The sequence below is a fragment of the Zingiber officinale genome, chromosome 3B, assembly GCF_018446385.1.
Source record: "Zingiber officinale cultivar Zhangliang chromosome 3B, Zo_v1.1, whole genome shotgun sequence".
Lineage (NCBI taxonomy): Eukaryota > Viridiplantae > Streptophyta > Magnoliopsida > Zingiberales > Zingiberaceae > Zingiber > Zingiber officinale.
Genome location: NC_055991.1, coordinates 79,320,261 through 79,336,429, shown reverse-complemented (window position 1 = coordinate 79,336,429; position 16,169 = coordinate 79,320,261). Strand labels below are relative to the sequence as shown.

Below are 16,169 nucleotides of genomic sequence, written 5' to 3'. Positions count from 1 at the left end.
GGACACAAGGCATTATGTGAACCTTTTTAAAAACATTTGTTCTAATTTTCTTGATGACAATGATGACATGGAATATCACCACATTTTTCCTTCTAATTTTGCATACTACCAAATGTATGAAGGATGTGAAGGGACCTACTTTGACAATTGTACTTGAGTGTAAGCCATCTAGAGTGATTGAAGGTATTTTTCCAGACTTCATATCTCTTAAAAACCCAACCTCAACTCTATTTGATTTCTATCCTACTTTGTTGCCTTCAGAATTTTCAGATTCTACAAGAGTGATTGTGTTGGTGATTCGACTTCTAAGTCTACTAGAAGAATGGAAAGCTAGTATCAAATGTTGGCAATGAGTGTAGACCTAGCTATAAGATGACTTCAATGGTGTGCTCTTCTCTCTAGTTGTAAGATAACTTTAAAGCAGACTATGCTTACTTTTGATATTATTTGAAATCTATCCTACTTTGTTGCCTTAAGAATTTTCAAATTCTACAGGAGTGATTGCTCTAGTGGTCCGACTTCCAAGTCTACCATGAAGAGTGGAAAGCTAGTATCAAAGGTTGGCAATGAGTGTAGACCTGGTAGTAAGATGACATCAATGGTGTGATTTTCTCCCTAGTTGTAAGATAACTTTAAAGTAGACAATGCTTACTTTTGATATTATTGTTTTGCTAAGGAAATGTTCCGACAAGGACTTTCAAACCTGACCCCTTTTGTTCTATACAAGATGTTGTCCGGTCACAACCTTTATTTAACATTAGAGACTCCAATAAAGTTTAATAAGGGAAAATTATTTATATTTGTGCTAATAATTCTAACATGTATTCATTGCTTAAAATTTTCTTTCTGAATACTTTGCAGGAAGATAGGGAGAAACTTATTCCTTGAAGATTTAAATTTGAGGAGGTAGGAGCTGGAGGTTTGTTTCTCAAAAGATCTGAAGTTATTTTTATTTATTCTTTTGACATTGGAGCTTGCATAAGACCACCCTAGTGATGGAAGAAAATGTTTGATAAGAAATTCCTACTGACATTGGATATATTTATATATTATAAGCTAAAAAACTTGAAGAAGTAATTAAAATTGTAATATGACATTGTGATCTACTTTAGTTCTCTGACCTCTTAAACAAGAGTAAATCCATCCATATCTTTGCAGCACTCTTGAAGGGGAGCCTTGGCACAATGGTGAAGTTGCTATCGTGTGACCTAGAGGTCATGTGTTTGAGTCTCGTAAATAGCCTCTTGCAAAGCAAGGTAAGGCTGCATACAATAGGCACTTCCTTGGGACCCCTTATTTGGAGGAGCTTTGTGCACTGGGTTGCCCTTACTATCTTTGCAATACTCTTCCTTTCCTTATTTCCTTCCTCACCACAAGTAGACATGTTCTTAGCGAAGAAGAGGAAAGGAATGATTTGTGAGTTTTATAAATGTTTGCGTAGAGAAAATGGCAAAAATGACTAGTAGCCAGTACCCAGTGGTGTCTAGCTATTGGGTCATAGTACTGTTATAACTAGGGGTGTAAACCAATCGAATCGAGCTGAATATGCAGAAAAATTTAAGGCTCGAATTCAGCTCGAAATAGGTATCAAGCTCGATTCGAAGCTCGAAAAATTCAAAATGTTTGGTTCGAGTTCGGTTCGAATTAGGGCTCGAGTTCGAGTTCAGCTCAAAATATTCGAACATGTTTGCGAACTATTCGAATAATTGCTCGAAAATAGGTTCGAAAGGCTTGAAATTTATTTATTTAATATATATTCAATTTATATTAATAAATATTAAGACTTGTGAGCGGCTCGAACAATATAATTTGGGCTTGTGTTCGGCTCGAAAAAAAGTTCAAACATGTTCAAGTTCGGCTCGAATTCAATAGATTCGAATACGAATCGAATATTTTTCGAGCCGGCTCGAAAAGCTCGTGAGCCAGCTTGATTCGTTTGCAACCCTAGTTATAACCACAAAATTTCACCTATCTAACTCTGCATGTGCCATTATTCTGGATAAGTATATCTCACTACAAGTACAATGTCCTATTTTTCTTCTCATCCATCTATAATTTACTTATTTTCATTTTCATTTTTTATTGTTTGATATTGTTCTTACAACGTTTATCTATCAATTGATTCGTCATTTAATTCAATACTTCATTGTTCATAAGATGTAAAATTTGTTGAGCAGAAAATAGATGAAACTACTGTAAACAATGTCTTGGAGAAGTCTCTTTAGAACTTATACCAAGTGGTACAAGTATTTGCCCTTCAACCAGTATGGAAGGAGTATGCACTTTTTTGTGTGACTATCTTCTTGCTATTATGTTATATATTTTCCTTTATTAAGTTTTTTTTACTAATTTTTTGTTGAATTTTCTATGGCATGGATAACCCTAGCAAGGAAAAGAAGTTGTACGTTAGTTTATTTCTTTATATGGGGAGAAGCTGCCAACATTAGGTTCCTTCTAGAGTGTGTTACATATTTCATTGTGTAGGTTGATTCAGTCAATTACAAGTTATTCTTGTAAGAAATACAACTTCACTAGAAACAAAATCATTGTGTTGTCATGCTCAACCGGTCTCTACCAACTTAGTTTTAAGTATGTCTATAATTCTTCTATGTTCATGTTGGATGCATTAGGTTTTCATATTCATTGTGTTGATTGCATGGATCTTTTCACTATTAAGCAAACTAAGGGTCCTATATTCCTTTTGTGAAAGTTGTCTCTTTATTTATTCTAGACTAAAATAAGTGAATAATCACTTATTCAAATTAATTGACACTTCTCATCTTGTTCACATATCTTTGTCAAATTGGATATGCCCCCATTCATTAAGGCTACTTATGCATGACGGGTGTTGCACTAGTAATTTCATAGCTGACTCACAAAACAATAATCATTCATAATATCATGATATACTCTGATTAGTGTAACCATCATGTTGTGCTTGTGTTCTTTTTTGAGAGAGTATTTCTTATGTTGTTAAGGTGGAAGTGTGGCCTTTTCTAGCAAAGTGTTTTTTTTATAATGAATATGTGTCTTCTGTAAGTTATTTTGTTATCTTTGGCCAATCTTTAAATGCAACTTTTTCTTATGCAAAGAACATATGCCCTATTAGATTTGTAATGTTTTTTAATTGAAGTACTTACATTAGAGTTTCTGGAAACTGTGTTCATGATCTTGGTTTAGGTTAACAATGAATATTTTGTTTCAGTATCATTATGCTTTTGTTGCCTTTTCTTGTTGCTAATCTGACATTACAATTCTTTCCCCATATGCAGGCTCACAAGGAAAATGTTATTTGTCCTAACAAACACCGGTTAGATTTTGAGAAATTTTATAAGAATCGTCTTCTATATATCGGTGGTCAAATGCCTTGAAAATGGTGTCTTTAGATCAGATATTCATGTCCTAGCATATTTTATTTCTTTCCTTTTGTTGCAAGTTTCAAATTCTTCACTATAGGGATCATCTTTGGTTGTTAAGTATTATTGATTGTCAAGTCTTGCCAATTTGCATGGGTTTTTTCTTTTCAGTGCAAGTTTATATTGAATATGTGAAATCTAGAATTGGACCTTTAATTTATTGCATCTTTAAAGGTAAAGCTTTTCTTGCATTGCTTGTACTACAATTATGAAGGGTATAATTATATTACATTAACATGTATATTAATGAAGTTGTTTTCCTAATGTACAGGAATGTGATTATTGTACAATTGTGGCTCCCTTTCCTTACTTGCTTGAGAAGTAAGCTATCTGGTTCATCATACGCGTTCTTGTACATATGTACTTGTTTATTGTTGTGGTTAAAACTTAAGACGTCAATAGTTGAGTTGATTGCCCATCTAGAATTCTCACGGCAATAAATTAAAAATGGGAGATCAAGCCGCCTTATTACTTTATTTTTATTATGTAAGATACTATTTAGGTAAACCATTAGCTTATATTCATTGTACAAAGTAGTTATATTTTTCGCCAAGAAATGGACGTCTGTGGGTGTTGAAGGCAAGATGGCCATTTGGTTTTAGATGCTTTTTATGAATTATCAGTTTTTTTTTTGTCTTTTGTCTCTTATACGATTTATAGATACATATAATCTGTAATCAAAAAAATAGTTTGAATGACTGGATAATTACAAAAATAGATGGTTGAGAGAGTTGGATAAGTATCATAATAAACATGCTAAATATTGTAATACATCAATTTAAAAATTAAATAAGTATGACATTCAAATTTATTTTGATAGTATTTGTGATGGTGTAAATTTAACATGAAAACTCGGCTTCAAGTAATTGATAAACCTAAATCTACAAGTAATTAATTTCAATGGAAGTTGATTCATTTTCGAAAGTTATTTAAATTTTTTTAGTTCAAGTCCAAGACCCATTTTTTACAAGTGTTAATACTCCAGTTTTATTTTTACTTATGTATGCACATAGCTGATCTAGCTAAATAAAATTTACACACATCGATGATTTTCCTTTTATAAAGTTGTTATTTGATTTTTAACTGATTAGATTAAATATAATATTAGATCCATTGGTTTTTTGAGTTGGACCTTAAATGAGACTCCATTTATATATGAGAATGCATTAACTTTCTTATTTTTTATGAAATATGATATCCAGTAGATCAGTGCTCCTTTTTGTGAAGTATGCTTTGAGTAGCATTTATTATTCTCATTATGATGATATGTTTGTTTATGTAGTTTGATTGCTCTTTATGGAATTTAGTGGATCTAAGTACTGTTGGATCGTAGAAGTCGCTAGAGGGGGGATAGCGATCGAAAATTCGAAGCGAGTATGCAGCGGAAAAATAAAAATCACAATGCTAACACGAATCAATTTTATTTGGTTTGGAGCCTTAGTCGACTCCTACTACAAGGCCCGCACTCGTCGAGTGCTTTCGTTGGGCAATTAACTAGCAGTTCGAAAATTGATTACAAAGTTAAGTACAAGAATAAAGATTAAATAACGACAACAGAAAAACAATAAGCTCGAATCGTAGGTTGTCGGAGCAGCCTCGCAGCGTTGCAGGAGCAGTGCGCAATGGAGCAGTCTTAGGAAGAAGTTTTTATTCTCAACTCTGGTGGAGGCTTTCTTTTATAGAGGTGCTCCGAGCGCCCAGATTCCTTCCGAGCACTCAGACCGTGACGTAGACCCGGCCAATCAACGCGCTCCATATCTGCAACGAGATAAGTTTTGCCTTCCAGGCGTCCGGACCAGTTCCAGGCGCCCGTACCACCATTTTCCAGAAATTCCTTTTCCTGAAAGAAAATGTTAGTCCGAGGCAAAATAAAGATTAAACTACCCTGCAAAACAAAAGTTAGTTCAAATATAGTAAAATAGAGTAATAATTAGATTTCGTCTCACCGAGACCGGAATCTAGTCACAATCTTAACTTAGATTCTCGAAATGGTTCTAAGTTGGATCGACGCCTAAGTTCCCTAACTGGGAATGCGTCCTCACCAAGTCACTCCCCTCCAGTGACTTACCTTAACTTACCTGCCAGACATCAGCTCAGCCCGTCGACCTCTCTGGACTTCGTATCAGCTAGCTGGACTTCATGTCAGACATCCGGTCAGCCCGTCAACTTGTCTGGATTTTGTGCCAACTATCCGGTCGGCCCGTCGACTTGTTTGGACTTCGTGCCAACTATCCGGTCCGCCCGTCGACCTAGCTGGGCTTCTCCTGCACACTTCGTCAAGGTGTTAGATCACAACGAAACTAACTTAACCTACTTTGTCATTTATCACAACCTGAGTTAGACCGTCAGTGCTAACCGCACCAACAAGTACTTCTTGGAGGAGGATATTGGCAATGAGTTTGATTAGGGAGTTCAGTTTTTTGTTGGCTGTATAAGTTATAAAGTTTGGACATCTTGTGTGATGGATGCATATGCTTATGATTCCCAACACTATTCCCCTACTATTTTATTGTTTTCCAATTCGAGGTCAACCTTTGCATTTAAGTTAACATTGATCGAGATGGAGCTTTTGGTGTCACGTTCCTGATGTAAATCTGTGAGGTTGTTTGTATAATTGAGAATGCAATTTCAGTAGTAAGCTCAATCTTTAGCTCACTTTTCTACGAGGGAAGGAAACAACTAAGGAAAGAAAAATAAAATCTAGGAACACATTAGTAAATTTTTTTTTTCTAGCTTTTGTTCCCTTCTTGTGAAGGAAAGAAATAGAGTGCCCCTTTGTTCCATTTCATGAAGGGAATCAATGAGGGAGAGCAACCAAAGTTTCAAAATTTATTTGTTAAAAAATATAAATCAAATATAGAATTGGGAGCAAAACAATCCTGAGTCTTTTTTGGTTGGATTGTGTCCATTGCATGTGAATAGTTCATGTTTATCCAAATTAACTGGAAGAAAATTTGGGTTGAACTGGATAAAGAATTTCATATTCCTTACTTCCTGTCTTCTATTTCTGCCAAAGAAAACATTGGCAAAGGACTGACGGATAAATCCTTCTGCCAATTACTTATTTTCCTTTGTGTTTCCTACACTCATGAGAGACACAACCTTGGGGCCTTAATTTTGCAAGGAAAGCTTATTACTGAGATATTTTTGTCCATTCTATTCTTTTTTTTTATTTCTAATAGATGGAAAAAACACACACGATCTTCTTCACCAGTTGAGTATAAATTAGGCAATATAAAACAACATAAATAATTATTGAGAAAGATTAACAGTGGAGGTTTCGAAATCATATATCACATATAACGCCTTCATTTACTGCCCATACCTTAACACCATTGTATAGATAATAATGCCAAATAGCATGTCAAAAAGTACGACTATATGAGTTTTTTTAATTACTATATAGTATATAAAATAAGTAAATCAAATCCATATATGCAAACAAATATAATGTCTAATCACTTAACAATTAAATTAATTATCCTAACCAATGTGGGCATAGATAATATATATAACACTAGATACATAATACATAACAATTAATGCTAATCAATTGGCAAATCCATAAAAGATATGTAGATGAATTCCTAAAAATACACATGCCATTAGATTTTATTTTGCACTTTTATTGAATCAATCTGCAGTAATTTGGATATGTTGAAATGGGAGAAAAATTATTGAGATAATATTAATATGCTCAGATATGACATCCTAAATAAGTCAGCGTTGTAGCTAAACCATAATGGTTGGGTCTAACATAACTTGATAATAATCAATCATTTGGACTTTGACAAGCTTTGTTGCATAATCCTTATGTCGCCATAAGTAGATACAGTATAGGTCATCCCCTCACTAGATAAGATTATGACTCTATACATAGACTTTTATAATATTTGTAACAGTAAACGTATTGTTTAGGTGCATTCATGCCCAGATACATCTATAGAAGGGTGTTTCTGACAATTAACATTACTATTTCTTCTGACATGATTATTATATCCAAATCTCTAATGATTTTTCTTATAATATTTTGTTGCCTAGGTTACACACAGTTTCCTCTTCCAACAGATATATGTGATACATGGCGCAAATGTGCTTTTGGTTAAGTTACTTTTAAGTTCCAAGCATTTTTTTTTATAAGTAAAAAAATATATATCAAAGCAAGACCAAGGTATAATACCCAAAAATTAGTAGCGGCTCATCTTTGACATAATGTTAGATAAAAAATACTCCCAAACTCCAACAATCATGAATTTGTGCATTTTTAAAAAATTTCTCACTCTTTGACTATCCCTCATCAAAGATGCAAATGTTCCTAGATCTCCATGCAAAGTGTATCAAAGCCGACATCACAAGGTGTCTGGCTTTAGTCAAGAGACGACCTCCTTTGAAGACATGCCTAAAGACTTAGAGCATCCACATGCAACATTTGGGTTACTCAAGATTATCGTAGCATCAAGGATGCCGGTGGGCTGACATGGCAAAATTTGGGTTATGTGGCAAAATTTTGATGTTGCATTTAAATTTATCAATTTAATTTAATTTTGAGTAACAGAGTGTGATTGCATCAATTTGGTATCAATGCCAATCTTATTTGCCTAGTTTTGCTCAATAAAGTCAAATAGTCTAAACCGTTCAACATGTCGTTTGGATAAATTATAGAAACTTAATATAGGTAATCTATTCTATGTAATTGTATTAATAATGTCAATGAGTGTGTACATTATAGACCCCTTGACATGCCACAAAACTTATTAAGATAAATTGAAATAATATTTATTATTTTTTTTGTAGCTTTTAACATCAACATTGTACTGTTGCAAGTAGAACATAAAATCCGAAATTTGGCATATAGTTGTGTTCTATTCTTCTTTTTTTTTTATCTCCTTCATCGTACCACTCCAATTCTCCATTAGTGTTGTAGGTTGAAACATCAACACAATACTGAAATATTATGGTTCTAGCGAAAGTCTGAAACTCTCGACACAGCTATTGATTAGATTGACTTGAAGTAGTCCTTGGGCATCATATAGTATAGCCAAGATGGAGGATATATACGATTAAAAAATTTGTGTTTTGGCTGCCAAATATTGTCTAGATCTTCATTTACATAATTGTACTCTCTCTTAAATTGCAATTGCATAGTAATATGAGGTAAATGAATACTTCTATTTACTTCATTTGTTTAGCTTTGCTTGAAGTTTTTAGATTCATTAAAACTGACAAAAGTTTATTTTAATAAGCCAAAATTGAATTCTTGATTTGAATGAAACTGTACCTTTTCTTCTTATATGCATTTGCATCATTATTCCTACCCAGTTTTGTTGCCTATTCTAATATTTTTTTTAAAATTTTATTTACTCACATTTTATTGGATTCTTTTTTTTTTCTAAATCATTAGTTTCAATGATAAAATAAGTGATGCAGTTTTAGGTGGATCACCATTTGATCATCCACTTCAGCAAGGGTTTGTTATTGGTTTATCATTGGAAGTAACTCTTGCTTAACTTTGCTTTTCCTTCTCAATTTATTATTTTTACATTGTTGTTTTATAGCTATAACTATAACTATGCCAGTTCCAGTGCTAGTGTTGGTGGTCATGCTAGCCAAGTTAGTCCATTCAAATTGGTTAACTTATGCTAGAACTGATGCTAGGTGCTTCAAAACTGATTTTGATACATGAACATTCCTTAGTAGGATTGTCCTCAATTTGAAATACTAGTCCATTGGACATCAAGCTCACAAACTTGCTAACTTTGGTATCGTTAACAAAGGAAGTTTAACAAAGTAGCCACCAAATGAGGCTCTTGAATTTTCTTCTAGTCAACATGAAATGGGTTAATCCCCTCATTTTTCTTAGTTAGCATGAACTAACTAATTGAAATTTCACTTCATTAGGAAAGAAAAAGGGCAGCCTAATGCATGAAGCTCCCGCCAATGTGAGGTATTGGCAGTCTTAGGGAAGGATGTATTGTACGTAGTCTTATCTTGCGTTGCTAGAGGTTGTTTTAGCGACTTGAACCCATGACCTCTTGGTCATATTGCAATAACTTCATTAGGAAATAGTTCAGTAAAATAACATTTTAATCACCTATTCTCCTTGCATAGTATAATCCCTAAATCTGCAATAGTTTGTTTGAATTTATTGAGAAAAATAGTATTTCAATGAATTGGAACCTTAAAAACCCAATTAGCATTGACTACCATGACAGTATTGACTTTAATCAACTTGAAGAACCCATTTGGACTTATTACCTATTCTTAGCTAGATATCAAAGATATGTTAGTTGGAGAAACAATATATTTTTGAGTTTTCACTTTACCTTAATTAGTAAATACTAAATACTACTATTGTTTTGTACCTTTGAACTTTGGTACAAAGTAACGAATGTATCAGTAGGTGTTGTTTGAGAAGTTCAATTGAAGAGTAATATCACAAGGAAGTTTAACAAAGTAGCCACCAAATGAGGCTCTTGAATTTTCTTCTAGTCAACATGAAATGGGTTAATCCCCTCATTTGTCTTAGTTAGCATGAACTAACTAATTGAAATTTCACTTCATTAGGAAAGAAAAAGGGCAGCCTAATGCATGAAGCTCCCGCCAATGTGAGGTATTGGCAGTCTCAGGGAAGGATGTATTGTACGTAGTCTTATCTTGCGTTGCTAGAGGTTGTTTTAGCGACTTGAACCCATGACCTCTTGGTCATATTGCAATAACTTCATTAGGAAATAGTTCAGTAAAATAACATTTTAATCACCTATTCTCCTTGCATAGTATAATCCCTAAATCTGCAATAGTTTGTTTGAACTTATTGAGAAAAATAGTATTTCAATGAATTGGAACCTCAAAAACCCAATTAGCATTGACTACCATGACAGTATTGACTTTAATCAACTTGAAGAACCCATTTGGACTTATTACCTATTCTTAGCTAGATATCAAAGATATGTTAGTTGGAGAAACAATATATTTTTGAGTTTTCACTTTACCTTAATTAGTAAATACTAAATACTACTATTGTTTTGTACCTTTGAACTTTGGTACAAAGTAAGGAATGTATCAGTAGGTGTTGTTTGAGAAGTTCAATTGAAGAATAATATCACAAGGTTAATCCATGAAAAAATGTTAATTATAAACTATATGGATAGTTTCTATCTTGAAACCTCCATTTATTTTTTGCCTTAAGCATATACATGTTGTACAAATATGATATTATTTTTTTCCCTTTTAAGCCTAATGGATGTGACCATGGTGACAAATCTATCTCGGATGATATGCTGTCATCTTCTACAGATCACATAGTTTCCTTCTTTATTTATTGATATCGTATGTGTTTGAAATCTCACTTTTAGTAGGCTTCCTTGTTCCTTCCAACCTTTCATTGCTTGAGGTTGATACTTGGGTAGGACTAACTTGGGAACTATGCAATGCAATAAATAATAGGATGAGAAGGATAATGCCAAACTTGAAGGGTAGCCTAGATGCTGACATCCTTGTATTTCTATATGAAGGGACTCCTTGTTTTCTTCTAAGGTTTTTTTATGGTTCATGTTTTGTTCCAAGGTTGCATCCTTTAAAGAGTTGTCACTGGTTCTGATATCCTGTTTCTTAAGAAATGACAAAGGTTTATCAAGGTACACAGTAGACCCACCATGGCCTATAACAACAAACTATTATTTATATAACAATTAACCTCATAGATCCTGTAACTTATACTATACCAACAACCTTTTCTCAATTAGGTTGTAAGTAATTCTAAAAAAAAACTACTAGATTTTTGAAGTAGCCTAGTGCAGGACTTTGTTTTACCAAGTAACTACTGAAAATAATATTGCAAGGAGGTTTACCTTAACTTTAAATGCTAAGGATAGAAAACAAGTCTCAGATTTCAAGATAAATCTAAGGCTCTATAAATAATTTGATGAAATCAACTTTTGCTCTGACTATTATGTTTATAATACTCACGACTTGTAATTACTAAGTTACTTTTATATTTTTGTAAGTATTTGATCCAACTAATGATGTTGCTTTATTTTTGAAGGTTGGATTAGCTGCTATCCTAAAGGGCTTTGTCCTAACATGTCAAGATGGAACAACATAGCTCTCTATGTCCTTGCACTAAGTATAGTAACATGATATGTTAACTTTATGTTCTATAATGTGCTAAATTCCTGATTAAATAGTTTTTTTTATAAATGTTTTCAGTTTCAAGCATAGTTTTAAGCATGGCCAGTATCAATGTTTGTACAGAGTAGTATGGCTGTAAGTATAATGCACTTGCTGAGCATTATGTCTTATGTCCAAGTCTGATTGATTCGGTACATGACTAGAGTATTCCAATTGAAGCAATTAATTAAATGTTGTTTGGGGTTTTATTTTTATTTTTGTCTTTTATGTTGTTTTGTTTTCTTAGGACATGCTTTCTTCTTTTTGTCTTGTGTCTTACTCTCTCTAATTTTTGTGTATCTCCCTCCTCTTCCATCTTTTATTCCTTTGGTGTTGAATTGGCATAACTACCAATTTAGTGTCAGTACATACTGTATCAACCTAACACTAACCTTTATCTAGCATGAAATGATACTTTGAACATATGCTTTAATCTTGAAAATTTAAACTGCCTTCTTTGGTGCAACAGTGCTCCAGATTTACAATGACAACATGTACATTTCGCATGAACTAATATCATCTCATTATATGGTTGATACAAAAGGATACATGGTTCTATACAATGTACCATGGTCCTATACATGGTTCCACATATTACGTTTATAACATTTTCTTTCCTGATATTTCTGGTCTCAAATTGATCATATATGTACTATCCATCTGCAAAGAATCTTGTAATGTGAAAATAGTTTCAATAATGTTTTTCTGCCCCAAGTGAAGATTGCCACAAAATTTTGACTAAATGCCCACCAACCTTTATTGCAACACTCCAGTTTGCATCTAATACCGCTTAAATATTGTAGTTTTCTGATGCTTGAGGATAATGGATTCATCATGGTCTAAGGTAGAAATTGCTCGGGTTCTTCAGGAAGGGGAAAGAAAAGCTATTTTTGTGAGAAGGAAGTGTTGATCGAATGATACTTTGAGAGGGGAGGGAGATGATTGTTGGAAGATGGTGGTAAAGGGCAGGGATGCGCCTTTCATAGAGAAGGGTCGTGAGGGGCTGTTGTGATTAGATAAGGGGCAGTGCTGGGTGGTGGTGGGTGGCAACTTGGTGATAGTGGCGGCTTCAATTTGGTGAGGAAGGACAGTAGTAGCCGTTGTGGGCAGCGCCCACATTGTGGCTCAAGGAAGGGAAGGCGGAGACAATCCTCCCATGCCTCCTTTTTATTTATATGTTATATGTATTATAATAGTCTGGATTATGGTTGATCACTGAAAATACCATAGTAATACAGCAGCTGATACAGTAGATTTGCTCTAGGTTTAAAGTTCTGGTACTGAGATCCATTTCATTCTTAGCTCAAAATGGTTTGGTACTTGTGCCCATATGGTTAGCTGACAACATGGTCCCCTGATGCCATAATCAATTGAATTTTTTTTATCATGCACCCAAATAGTCAATTTCCTTCTCCACATGAACATGAGAAAGATTTATTTCTAACCAAATGCAGTGTATTGGTTCTTAGGAAATGTTACAGAATATTCTAGGATCTTCATATGAACAACAAGAATAACGGCTGAGAATTGTATTTCTAATTTTCATTTATATTGTAGTTTCCAAATTGCTCTTAATGTTATTCTGAAAACCCATATGAAGAAAAGCAAGTTCACTTTAGGATGCTATCATGAGCATAATCCTACTTCTAAAACTTCTAGATCTAATACTCCAGCTGTATGGACAAGTATTCTTTAGCACTTACATGAATTTTTGGAAAAAGTCATGTATGAAATTATCTTAGACTTTTCGTGGATAACTATGGTTGTCTTCTGATGAAGACTTTATTTAGTCATTAAAATTTTCTAGATATTCTTACTCTAACATAAGCGAGTCTATTAATTTTTTATTTATTCTTTTTGTAATGATGCTCTTCTTTGCCTATGATCTAATGGGGATGAAATTGTTTTTCTTCATTCTATACTAAATCCTTCAAAGTTTTGTATGTATGATGCTTACTGATTGTCTAAATTTAAATTTAATATTCAACATCTCAAATATAATCTAATAGTAAGTTTCTATAATAATCAAATATTAATATAAATAGGTTTTAATTAATTCCTCAGTATAAGTTACCAGGACATTTCTCCTTCATTCTTTGAAGATGTAACTTCCATCAAGAAAGCTCTTCTAGTTACACTAGCTTCTGTTCATTATGCAGGAGGAATACTAATGCTTCTGGGCTTTGGTGACATTGATCCCAGACAATTTTACTAGAATCGATCTCTCTGACATATACATTGCAATTTTTCATTCCTATGCTTCATATGCAAATCAAACAAGAAAGAGATAGACCAAAGAAGACTTCATTAGCTACGATAAAATAAGATAAAATTTATTTAAATATACACGATAATATAGTAGGAGATAGATCCCCATGGTGTAAAAGCATTTATATAGCGGACCCACCTAGTGGGATAATGCTTGGATGTTGTTGTATGCTTCATTTTGTTGATGTATAATTCTTCACATGTTTCATTCCCACTTGTTATTTGGCATTGGTTTACAATTTTCTTAATATGCCTTTGCTCAATTTTATACAACAAACTAAGATACACGTATATCTTGGCACTTCACTGTTCTGACTCATTTTTTTTGAGCTTTTCATATGAATCAGCTATAATATGCCTATTCTCATTGATGCAGTGTTGATATGAATCACCTAGAAAGGGACCTAAAATTTCTTGTGGTAATTTGATCTTTTCCTTTTGTATGATTTTATGCCTTGTAGATGCATTTATAACAAAATGCTTATGTTACTAGATGTAGAATTGTATGAAGAGAAAAATAAAATACATATATTCATCTCTACATAATTTACAAAGATTCCAACTAAAATAGGAGGATGCAGGAGACACTAGAAAAGGAGGATCACAAACAAAAGAAAAATAAAAATCTCTCTCAATCACAGATTGACCTCTCTTTTCCTTCTATGTTACTTCCCTTATCTATCAAATCAAATTAGAATATTCTTTAATACTGTCAACACTCCTCCTCAAGTTGGTGCAAAGGTATCTATCGTGCCCAACTTATTGACTTGAAATTCAAATGTCGATTTCAACAAGCCCTTGATCAACACATCTGCCACTTGCTGTAAAGTTGGCAAAAATGGAGTACAAATTATTCCCTTATCGAGTTTTTCCTTTATAAAGTGTTCGTCAATCTCAACATGTTTTGTTCTGTCATGTTGAACTAGATTTTGAACAATGCTGATCACCGCCTTGTTATCATAGTATAGCTTCATAGGAAGGTTAATTGCCTTAGTAAGATCTCCTAGGACCTTCTTAATTCAAAGAACCTTACAGACACCTTGAGCCATAGATCTAAACCCTGCCTGGCCATTGCTTCTAGCAACTACACTTTGTTTCTTGCTTCTCCAAGAAACTAAATCGCCCCAAAGAAATGTACAGTACCTAAAGTTGACCTCCTATCAGTGATTGATCCTGTCAAATCAGCATTAGTATACACCTCAATCCCTCTCTTGTCATTTTTTTCTAAAGAAGAGTCCTTTTCTTGGAGTCCCTTTCAAATATCAGAGAATTCGATATGCAGCTTCAAGGTGCTCTTTAAATGGAGAGTGCATAATTTGACTCACGATACTCACAGCAAAAGCAATATCAAGTCATGTGTGTGACAAGTAAATCAACCTTCTAACCAGTCTTTGGTACCTTCCTGCATCTGCAGGAGTTCCTTGTTTAACTTCTCCAAGCTTAACATTAATATCTATTGGAGTTTCTGATAGTTTGCAGCCACTCATTCTAGTTTCTTTTAAAAGATCTAGAATATACTTCCATTGTGAAACCACAATACCCTTCTTGGATCTGACAACTTCCATTCCCATAAAATATTTTAGCTAGCCCAAGTCTTTAATTTCAAACTCTTTGGCTAAGCTTTGCTTCAATTTGCTCATTTCTTCAGCATTATCACCGGTCAATATTATGTCATCTACGTAGACAATCAACACTGGAATCTTATTCTTAGTGGATCTTTTAGTAAATAGAGTATGATCAGATTGGCCCTGAGTATATCCTTGACCTTTAACAAACCTTATAAACTTGTCAAACCAAGCTCTGGGACTGTTTGAGTTCATATATAGACCTTCTTAGCTTGCATACTTTACTTCCAAATTTCTCAATGAATCCGGGTGGAGGTTCCATATAAACCTCCTCTTCTAGGTTTCCATTTACAAATGCATTCTTCACATCTAGTTGATTCAATAGCCAATCAAGGTTAGCAGCTATAGATAGAAGTATTCGTACCGTGTTTAACTTAGCAATCGAAGAAGAAGTTTCGGAGTAGTCTACTCCATAAGTCTGAGGACCAGGCGGGTCTTGTACCTCTCCATGGATCCATCTGAGTTGTATTTCACAGTAAATACCCACTTACAACCAACAATTGTCTTCCCATTAGGTAGGTCCACTTTCTCCCAAGTAGTTCTTCTCCAAAGCTCTCATCTCCTCAAGAATAGCTTCTCTCCACTTAGGAACATTCAGAGCTTCCTGGATGCTGTTAGGAATGGATAGACAAATGTGAAATAAATGTACAACAGGAAGGTGAAATATTTTCATAAGCCACAAAATTTGACAGTG

At 33.9% G+C, this 16,169-nt stretch overlaps 1 long non-coding RNA gene across 1 annotated transcript; it reads left to right on the top strand.

The window, feature by feature from the left end:
- On the top strand, positions 1-13,877 carry LOC122056624. Its single transcript, XR_006133322.1, has 7 exons — positions 1-183; positions 262-384; positions 496-601; positions 3,273-3,310; positions 11,458-11,538; positions 11,622-11,678; positions 13,742-13,877. It is a non-coding gene; the product is annotated as an uncharacterized LOC122056624 (long non-coding RNA).
- Positions 13,878-16,169: the final 2,292 nt, after the last annotated feature.